Source organism: Oreochromis niloticus, unplaced genomic scaffold (assembly GCF_001858045.2).
Source record: "Oreochromis niloticus isolate F11D_XX unplaced genomic scaffold, O_niloticus_UMD_NMBU tig00000775_pilon, whole genome shotgun sequence".
Taxonomy (NCBI): domain Eukaryota; kingdom Metazoa; phylum Chordata; class Actinopteri; order Cichliformes; family Cichlidae; genus Oreochromis; species Oreochromis niloticus.
Genome location: NW_020327246.1, coordinates 10,600 through 21,061, shown reverse-complemented (window position 1 = coordinate 21,061; position 10,462 = coordinate 10,600). Strand labels below are relative to the sequence as shown.

Sequence of the window (10,462 nt, the reverse complement as noted above, 5' to 3'; positions counted from 1 at the left end):
TTAAAAGGGAGTTTTTCCTTCCCACTGTCGCCAAAGTGCTTGCTCATAGGGGGTCATATGATTGTTGGGTTTTTCTCCGTACCTATGAAGCGCCTTGAGGCGACTTTTGTTGTGATTTGGTGCTATATAAATAAAATTGAATTGAATTGAATTGAATTGAATGTGAAATCACATCTGTCCATGAGTCGTTTTTCCTTCTGTCCTCCTCAGTGTGTTGAGGCCGGAGCCACCACTGCTTTGTGAAATAAATAAAATTATCTTTGGATCCCAGTTTGTTCTACATCAGCAGATCAAAGCAGCAGATGGTTCAGCGTGTCTCTGGGTAATTGTGTGGTCACTGTCGACTACCTTGAGCTGGTATGTTATTTACCATGATACTTACCTCTGGTTCACCTGATTAAGACTTATTAAAGTAGATCTGGAACTAACTCTCTGTGCCTACTCTTTGACCGGAGTCCCTGTCCTTGAAGGAACTATCAAACAAACCCAAGAGATATCCAGCCTAACAAATAAGGAGAGATCATTATGATGAATTGATCATGATTCATTGATGAACAGAATTCAGTCGAGCTGTTTGGTGATTGGACTCTGGTGGCCAATGTCGGCTGAATGGATTCCCATCGGTTATGGGGATCAGGTAGGACCCCCGAAGTCTACACACTGACATCGAGCGGCTACACCGGGGTTACTATGCTCATGACTCTAACACCAAGAAGCCTCCTACCCTTATCTTCAGTTGACTATGGTGGCAGGACAATTCAGCTATTCTCAAAGGAGCACACAAAGCATATCCATTGAAGCATGCCCTCACCACGACTCTACTATTCTTTCCCAACTTCAGCCTGACCACATTAGCAAAAAGAAAGAGTTTTAGTTATGTCACGGGCCTGGAACCAATCCTCACTTACCTCACCGTAATGAAAATAGAGCATGGTGGTAAGGATGTTCGAAACCCCTTAACTTGCTGAGGATTGTGTCAACTGCTAGACACAGAGGCTGAATCCTCCAATACTGCAGAGTGTTGATGGAGCCTCTGCTCTTCTTTCTAGCCTAAACACCAAGGTCAACTACTGTATAATGGTAATCAACAGAAGGCAATTTAGTGAACATGAATGAGGGAGTGCCAGTTAGCAGTTCTGTCTTAGACAAAGTTGGCCTCAACAAGGTTTATAGCTATATCACTTACACAAGTTAATGTTGCATACATATAACACAGTGTCTTGTTTTCTATATGTCTGTTCTAATTGTTATTTTAGTAACAGTAACCTCTAAACCATAATTTTTCTCATTTAGGATGGTGAAGGATATATCTATTTATTTTCTGTTGACTATGTGTGCACGTCTGAAACTATAGCTTCAGACGTGCACACATAGTTCCCCTCATTTACAGACATACCTTTACCCAGTGCTAGAACTCCACTAGCATTAGTAAAGCATAATAGTACCTGGCAGGAATACATTAGTCTTATACCTCCAAAAGTTGATTCTGTTCATCTGGACGTAGCGTTTTCAGTGGGAGAAATGTTTTGTCACTCATCCAAGTGACTTCTTCAGTCTCAGCTGACTTCAGGTTTCCCCAATCTTTTAAACAGTACATTTGCATAATGACTGCAACTAGCACCACTGAAGGAACAATGGACAAATGTCCACCTTGATGTGATATTCTTCTGCTTCCCTGGCTGCTGTGCCTGTGGGGATGGTGTTCGCTCGGTGGTGTTCGCTCGGCGTCCTGATGACACCCAGTGGATTAATAGAATCAAACCTTAAATACTGATCCATATGCGTAGGTTTACCATACACATAAGCTTTTAGATGTCCCCCACTACTGATGGAAATCTCACAGTCTAAGAAGGCTAACCTGCCACTTTTCATATCCTCCCTGGTGAATTTGATGTGTCGGTCCACCGAGTTAATGTGATCCGTGAAATATGGTATGTCCTGAGATTTGATTTTCACCCAGGTGTCATCCACATACCTGAACCAAAGACTTGGTGGTGTTCCAGGATAACAAAGCCCTCTTGTCCACTTCTTCCATGTACAAATTGGCCATAGTGGATGAAACTGGGGAACCCATGGCACACCATGTTTCTGCCTGTAGAACTGACCCTTGTATGTGAAGTAGGTGGAATGAAGACACAGTTTCCAAAGCAAACACACTTGGTCGATGCTGAGAGTTGTCCTGTTGCTGAGGTTGGTGTCATCGTGTAATCTCTCACGAACTACCTCCGATGCTTCCGTGATTAGGATGCAAGTGAAGAGAGATGTAAAATCGTACGAGACCATGGTTTCAGCTGCCTCCATAATGACATCTCTCACCTTCTCAACAAAAACCAAGGTGTTTCTCGATGTGGTGTTCAGAGCTGACCACCAGCGGGTTGAGGATCGAAGCCAGAAATTAAGTTTCTGCCTTCGCATAACATAGTGTACACTGTTAAGTGCCAGGTTGAGTGCCAGGATTTATACATCGGGGAAACCAAACAACCTCTGGCAAAGTGGATGGCACAACACAGAAGAGCTACCTCGTCAAGCCAGGACTCTGCAGTCTATTTACACCTACAGGCCAGTGGACACTCTTTCAATGATGAGGATGTACTCATCCTGGACAGGGAGGAACGCTGGTTTGAGCGGGGAGTCAGAGAGGCCATTTACGTGAAAAGGGAAAGACCATCTCTGAGTCTAGGAGGGGGCCTAAGGGTACATCTTTCCCCATCTTACAATGCAGTGATTGCAGCCATTTCCCAACTCTCTGTGAATGGTACTCATGGCCATTGATCAGTGGTCTTTGATGGTCAGGACAATATGCATACCAATGATCAAGGAGCTGACCTCCCAGCGCATTGTTCCTTCAGTGGTGCTAGTTGCAGTCATTATGCAAATATACTGTTCATAAGATCGGGGAAACCTGCAGTCAGCTGAGACTAAAGAAGTCACTTGGATGAGTGACAAAATGTTTCTCCCACTGAAAACGCTACATCCAGATGAAAAGAATCAGCTTTTGGAGATTTACTTACCTGGATCATTGAGCATGCATCAAGACAGTCTCATACATTAATGAGTCTCTATATTTTATTACACATCAATGTCCCTCGGTGGTTATCTTCATATTGGGACTGACCTTGGATGTCTGTGACATCTATGCTACCGTTGACAATAATTTTATCACTTTATGTTAGTGGATTTAACTCGGGTGCTGGCATCACTGAAAGATGAATACAATACACTCACCTTAAAAAGCAGAGTTCATCTTACATAGAACCTCATAGAAGTACTATTTTGAATTAGAGCGTGCCAGTCATCTGTTGGCACTTATGCTTAAAGAATGTGAAACAAGGGCACAGATCCTGGCAATAAACGCTGGGGATGGTAAAATTACAATAAACCCCAAAACTACCAATACCACTTCCACATCATTCTTTGAAAAGCTGTATAAATCAGAGATTTCAAGGATTCTATTTACAGATAGGAACTACCCCAAATCTCACAAGCAGATCAGGATGAGTTGGAGACTCCAGATGAGGTGCATAGAGCCCTGAATGGTCTAATGGTCTGTTTCTAGAACTTTGGGATGTAATAGGCTCACTTATGCTTGACTCTTTTAATTTTGCAGTCCAGAATGGATCTTTCCACACAGATCAAAAAACAGCGCTTATAACTCTTCTCTTAAGGAAGGGAAAGGATCCTCTTGAGTGCTCTAGTTTCAGACCAATATCCCTACTCACAACTGATCTCAAAGTATTTGCCAAGGCCATCACAGCATCATCAGCTAAACAGTGATGAATCTCCAGACCCTGATGGCTGCCAGCTGACTGTTAGAAACTGTGTCTGGATGACATCATCGACCTTTAACCTCAGTTTGTAATTGAGGTTTGAAGGACGGTGTTCTGTGCCACTCCTGTCACCGTGGACTCATGTGCTTCTGATATGAAAAAGGAAATAACTGTGATTTAAATGATTATATTATACTAGACTGAATTATGGAGCAACATGTGCAATGAGGGGTCTGGAGGGGTCTCCAGATGTGAGACAGACTGTGCACAGAGAGATCACTGACAACAGTAACACATCAGATAAATGAAAGCAGTACAGAGGGAGTGTTGATCGGCTCTGATCTCAGTACAGCTGATATTAATATCCAGGTTAAAGATGACATGAAAGTTCTGGGTCTCTACATCAGCAGGAAAGACTGCTGTGAGTCAAAGTGGTCCAGGAAAGAAGGTGAAAGGAAAGAAGAAATGTGGAAATGGGAAAACCACAACCCTGATTATGAAGCTACTGTGAAGATTGTTCAAAGGCACACTGTTTCCAGATTATGCTCTTATCAGCTGTTTGCGCATCCACAAAAATCCATCATGACTGAATAAACTGAGGTCCAAACTGATCTGCGGGACAAACCGTGAGCCAACACAAAGAGCTTTAATGCAGAAAAGTCCCATAAACGCTGGTTTAGGAGCCTCTGAGCTCAGCACCCACTAAAAATCCCTCTCACTAAAATAAATGTGATGCAATGAACAGAGGAACATGCTGAGAAGAAGAAGCTGAGACTCAGCTGTCATGCTGCGAATGTTTCTTAGGACATGCTGTACATGTTGCATTTACAATAAAGCAACTGGAAATCATTGTGGAGCTGAGTCTGAGGATTTCTGATGATCAACAATAATCTGATGCACTTTGATCACAACCATGTTTCAATATCTGTTGATGTAGAAGCGAGTGGATCATATTCTGACTTTTGAACCTAATCATTAGAAAATCCTGCAAGTTCCAATGATCCCAGAGGAACCCTGGGACATGTTGAACAATAATATGATGGAGTTTCTTCATAACCACTTGGTTTGATTATTGTGTGAAATGTCCAAATATGGCTGACTTAAAACATCGGGGTTATCCTGCTGATCAAAGTCCTACACTGAGTTTGTAAAAACATGTTTGTCAATCATTTTGTTTGGTTTATGAGGAAAATGATTCAATAACTTCCTGCTAATACACAACATTTCATCATATTTCCTCATAACCCTCTTTTGTCTGACCATTTGAATGCCATCTGAATAGCCAATAAAGGACTCCACACAGTTGGGTGAAAATTACGACAGTAGATGTTTGTGCGAAAGTGCTGGAAGCATATTTGCGTGTGATGTTCTTTCAGTGTTGCGCTTTGTGGACAGTCCCTGAGCACTGGTCTCACAGCCAGCTACACATAGAGACCAGTTTTGTTAGTCCAGGTCAGAAGATGACTTGTTGGAATGAAAATGAGCTTGTAGTTTGTCTGCTTTAATAATGTCACTGGAAAAAGGTGTTGTTGGACTTCAAATATGTCCATTTCTTACACACTTCACCTTTAAAAGTGAAGGCATGTAGTTTCTGGAATGAAAAAGATGACTATATTAAGTCTTTTTCATGTTTTTATGATGAATGTATGACTTTCATGTGAAAAAGTTAGGGGTTTTTTTCTCTTGTTGTGTTTGTTTGAAGCTGCTTCCTGTTGGCTTCAGCTGTTTGGAGATTCCATTTACTAAACCTCTACATTCTGAACCTTCTTCAGCTCTTTACAGATAATGAAACATTGAATTATTTCAAACACACATTATGTCTAATAAACTTACATCTTTCATTCTTTATACAGAATGGAGGAATGTGGTTTGTCAGAGATCAGCTGTGATTATCTGTCAGCAGCGTTGAAGTCCAACCCCTCCCATCTGAGAGAGCTGGACCTGAACTCCAACAAGCTGCAAGATTCAGGAGTGAAGCAGCTGTGTGGTTTTCTGGAGAGTCCAGGGTGTGGACTTGAAACTCTGAGGTCAGTCACCATGTTTTAGTTCTGCTGAGATAAATATGATGTGAAAGTTGTGCTGACACTAAACTGCAGACCCTAAGGCTGATATTATACTGATCCACACTGAGGATCTTTATGGTAAAGCCTGTTTTCTTCTTCTCTGCTTTAGTCTATTGACTGTAGCACAACAATGTTCACATTTCAAACCTTCAAAGAAGAAGAAAAATCCTCCACTGGATAAATCACTGTGAAACTCTAAAACTCTTCATTACTCCTTAAAGTCTGTCTGACACTGAAATCCAAACCAAAATGGCCGTTTGCTTTACACATAGCAGTCATACACAAAACATACACACGTCATCCAAAACACAGTCCAACATCCAAATCTCCTCCACTGCCAATATGAATGATAGGAAAAGAGGAGGAGGAACACTCTGACATTCAGGGTTAGAATGAGTTTCATAAAGCAGACTGTGAAGATCAAAGCTGCATTAGATAGCTTACATGAATGAATGAGTAGACATAAGTGGACAGAGATCATCTGAAGCACTTCAAAGGCTTTAAATCATGACATTTCTCTTTATTCTTTATGAACTGTGTTAGTTTCTATCAGTTTTCTGTACTAACTGTACAGTTAGTTACTTTAAAAAGAGGTGGAGGTGGTGGGCCACAGGACCATCATCACTGAGTGCCATAGGACACTTAATCTTTGTTTCCATATGCTGGGAACTTCCTGTTGTTCCAAGGAGGACTGCAAAATGTGTGAAAATCTCCTAGTCAGTTCCTCAGAGCACACTTCAATCATTTCCCTCCAAAAGCATCAGGACCAGGGCCTTTTCTCTCTTTGATCCCACTAAGAGATTTACAGACAAACACCTCATCAGTGTGATTCTCAGAGCCTACCAGCCCTTTCCTAAAATCACAAAGCTCTTCATTGAAATCAATGATATGAAAACTGAAATCAAGTCCAACTCTTCTGCTGATTCAGCATCACATTCATCTTTTGTCCTTGTTCTGCATTCTCACCATGGACTTCATTCCTTTCCAAGCCAGCTTTGAGTGTCCTTTATTCAGCTCATCCTCTGCTTTACTTTTAGACCCAAATTTAGCTGCTTTATCTCTCTTTGAACAAGTTTATGTACCTCAATCTTTTTCTTCTCCCCCTCATAACAAGACAGCTGCTTCTGATTGAGAACATGTTTGAGTGATTTACTAATCCAGGGCTGCTTATTGGGTTAAAATAGTTCCTGTTTTCAAAGTAAAGTCCATTTTTCCCAGAAAGAAATGTATGTAGAAATTGATGATCTAAGTGAGAACATGAGCCTTTAAAAAGTCCCAGTGGGTGCAGTCAAAGCAATTCCTCACTTCCAGAGTCTTTGGTCCAGACTGGAACAACTATGTGCTCAGTTTGAGCTCTCTTCAGTACTATGACCTGACATCACATTTAGAAGCTCCCCTAATGGAGCCAATACACATGTCCAATACTTAGTCTGTCTTCTTGGGCAAACTGGAAGAAATGATTCAAGGACTTAGTCACAGAACAGAGATTCAAATCTTCACAATCAAACTGGCTGCATCGGGGCATATAGTCTGAAATCTCTTCACAGTTTCCTGTTTGAAGCTGCTTCCTGTTGGCTTCAGCGGTTTTGACTTTCCATTTTCTAAACGTCTACATTCTGAACCTTCCTCAGGTCTGAACAGATTAGGAAACACTGAATGATTTCAATTCAATTCAATTCAGTTTTATTTTTATAGCGCCAAATCACGACAACAGTTGCCTCAAGGTGCTTTATATTGTACAGTAGATCGTACAATAATAGATACTGAGAAAAATCCGACAATCATATGACCCCCTATGAGCAAGCACTTTGGCGACAGTAGGAAGGAAAAACTCCCTTTTAACACAAAGAAACCTCCGGCAGAACCAGGCTCAGGGAGGGGCGGCCATCTGCTGCAACCGGTTGGGAGAGAGAAGGAAAACAGGATAAAGACATGCTGTGGAAGAGAGACAGAGATTAATAACAGGTGCGATTCAATGCAGAGAGGTCTATTAACACATAGTGAGTGAGAAAGGTGACTGGAAAGGAAAAGCTCAATGCATCATGGGAATCCCCCGGCAGCCTACGTCTGTTGCAGCATAACTAAGGGAGGATTCGGGGACACCTGGTCCAGCCCTAACTATATGCTTTAGCAAAAAGGACAGTTTTAAGCATAATCTTAAAAGTAGAGATTGTGTCTGTCTCCCGAATCCAAACTGGAAGCTGGTTCCACAGAAGAGGGGCCTGAAAACTGAAGGCTCTGTCTCCCATTCTACTTTTAAATACTCTAGGAACAACAAGTAAGCCTGCGGTGTGAGAGCGAAGTGCACTAATAGGGTGATATGGTACTACAAGGTCATTAAGATAAGATGGGGCCTGATTATTTAAGACCTTGTATGTGAGGAGCAGGATTTTGAATTCAATTCTGGATTTAACAGGAAGCCAACGAAGGGAAGCCAATACTGGAGAAATATGCTCTCTCTTTCTAATCCCTGTCAGTACTCTCACTGCAGCATTTTGGATCAACTGAAGGCTTTTCAGGGAGGTTTTTGGACATCCTGATAATAATGAATTACAGTAGTCCAGCCTGGCAGTAGGATTTCAAGCACACACTATGTGTAATAAACTTACATCTTTCATTGTTTACACAGATTGATGAGCTGTGGTTTGTCAGAGATCAGCTGTGATTATCTGGCAGCAGCACTAAAGTCCAACCCCTCCAGTCTGAGAGAGCTGTACCTGTGGGAAAACAACCTACAGTATCCAGATGTGAAGCAGCTGTCTGATCTTAAGAAGAGTCCAGACTGCAGACTGGAGACTCTGTGGTCAGTAGAGTGTTGGAGTGAGTGGGTGGTGCTGTCAGCAGTATTGTAATAAACACAGTCAGTATGAAACAAAGATACAGTGTTTCCTGTAAAGCTGCAGCTTCTCAGTGAAGCTGTGAGGAGAATGTTGACAGGCTTCAGGATTGGACACAAACACTTCCTGTTTCTGCCTTTTTGTGACTTTCATGGTCACCATAATAACGGGTCACACGCTCCTTCAAACACTGTCGACAGCCAATCAGCTCTCTGAACAAAGCAGCACACAGACCAATGACTGCATTCATTTCCAAGTTTAAAGCAGTGAAGAACACAGTCTGTAGATGAGGAAGAATTTAGTAAGAGCAGATGTTTGGATGGACTTCCTCCAGTTAACAGCTGGAACCATTCCACCTGGATTGTTGGGGTTGTTGTTGGGGTTCCTAAAGAGCTCAGAGTTGACAGACCAAAGTTATTCTAATAAATGAAAGTCTAAACTAAAACTAGGAGTGAAAAACATTTTCATCAACTTCAATAAAAATCCAAAGTAAATTTTAGAAAAAGTGAAACAACAGTGAGTACTAGTACAGTCCCAGCACTGAAGTCCATGCTGCTCTTTATACTGGATATGCTGCATCACTGACTGACAGCTGATGAAGAGTCTCTGGAAACACTCATTTATCTCCTCTGCTCTTCCTTCCCCTCTCTGCAGGTGGAGCCGATGGTAAACAGGCCGGTGTGTGTGCTGAGAGATGATGATATGTGTCCTGATGATCCAGAGAGGTTGAAGCAGCAGCAGCTTGTGTGCAGAGACGCTCTGACTGGGCCATGTTACCGGGAGGTGAGGTGGAGAGGAGAGCTTCATCCAGCAGTGACTGACAGAGTAATGAGAAGTGCAGATAACTGTCAGTGCTGCAGAGTGAACTGCTCTGAGAACAGCTCCACTGTCAGACACAATGTAGAGTCCAGCATCATCCCTGTGAGCCCCTGTGGATTTGACAGAGGATCATCATTGTATCTGGACTGGTCTGCTGCTGCTCTGTCCTTCTACAGTCTCTGCACAGTCTCTGTCTGACACTGGCTTCAGACCCTCCTGGATCAAACTCACCTGGAAAGGCTTTCAAACATCTGTGAATAACAAAAAGAATGTTAACATAAATATCATGTTTTCATGTTTGTGTGCAGTTTGAGCTTCAGTGGATTAAGCAGTGCTTAAAGTTTAATGTGGATACTAATGATCAATAAATGTGCTGATTGGAATCAAAGGAATGACTCGGACTCAATCTGTTCCTGCTTTTCTCTCATGTGGATCTGATCCAGACCAACAGCTTCTGCCCTCCGCCTCACATTAGTCACCCACCACAGCAGCTTTCCCATTAAAGCTCCCTTTTCCTGCCTTTAAAGGATCCTCAGACACACCTGGAAACATGGATCAGAGAAGTGAGATAAGACGAAGAACAGCTGGGAGAAAAGACACAACATGAGCTTCTCGTCTGTGACTGGAACCTTTGAATCAAACTGAGTTTTAATCTCTGCTGTTAAACTGGGCAGTCATGCAGCTTTGAACACAGGAGACTCACCTTTGACCTTTAAATGACCCCGTGACCTTTGCTCCAGCCCCACCCTCAAGCCACAAACAGCGTGTGACTGATTAATTGAACTGATCAATAGTCCAGAAGTTTCACCGACTCAATGCTGCACTTTGATTAAAAAGAGAGCTTTTATTTTGATTATTTTATTTTATTTTTTTTATTTATTTTGATTGGGTTAGTGAAGTTTTATTTAACCTAATCTAATAACTTTGATGTCAGCCAAACCGATTTACTCAGGAACAAATAAAACACTGAAAAAAG

General features: G+C 42.0%; 1 long non-coding RNA gene across 1 annotated transcript in view; it reads left to right on the top strand.

The window, feature by feature from the left end:
• Window positions 1-9,874, top strand: part of LOC102078706 (NACHT, LRR and PYD domains-containing protein 1) — a 30,049-nt gene extending 20,175 nt beyond the window's left edge. The window contains exons 4-5 of the long non-coding RNA XR_003217446.1: window positions 8,460-8,633; window positions 9,322-9,874. This is a non-coding gene — a long non-coding RNA (NACHT, LRR and PYD domains-containing protein 1). The remainder of the gene's footprint in view (window positions 1-8,459; window positions 8,634-9,321) is intronic.
• The last annotated feature ends 588 nt before the right edge of the window (window positions 9,875-10,462 follow it).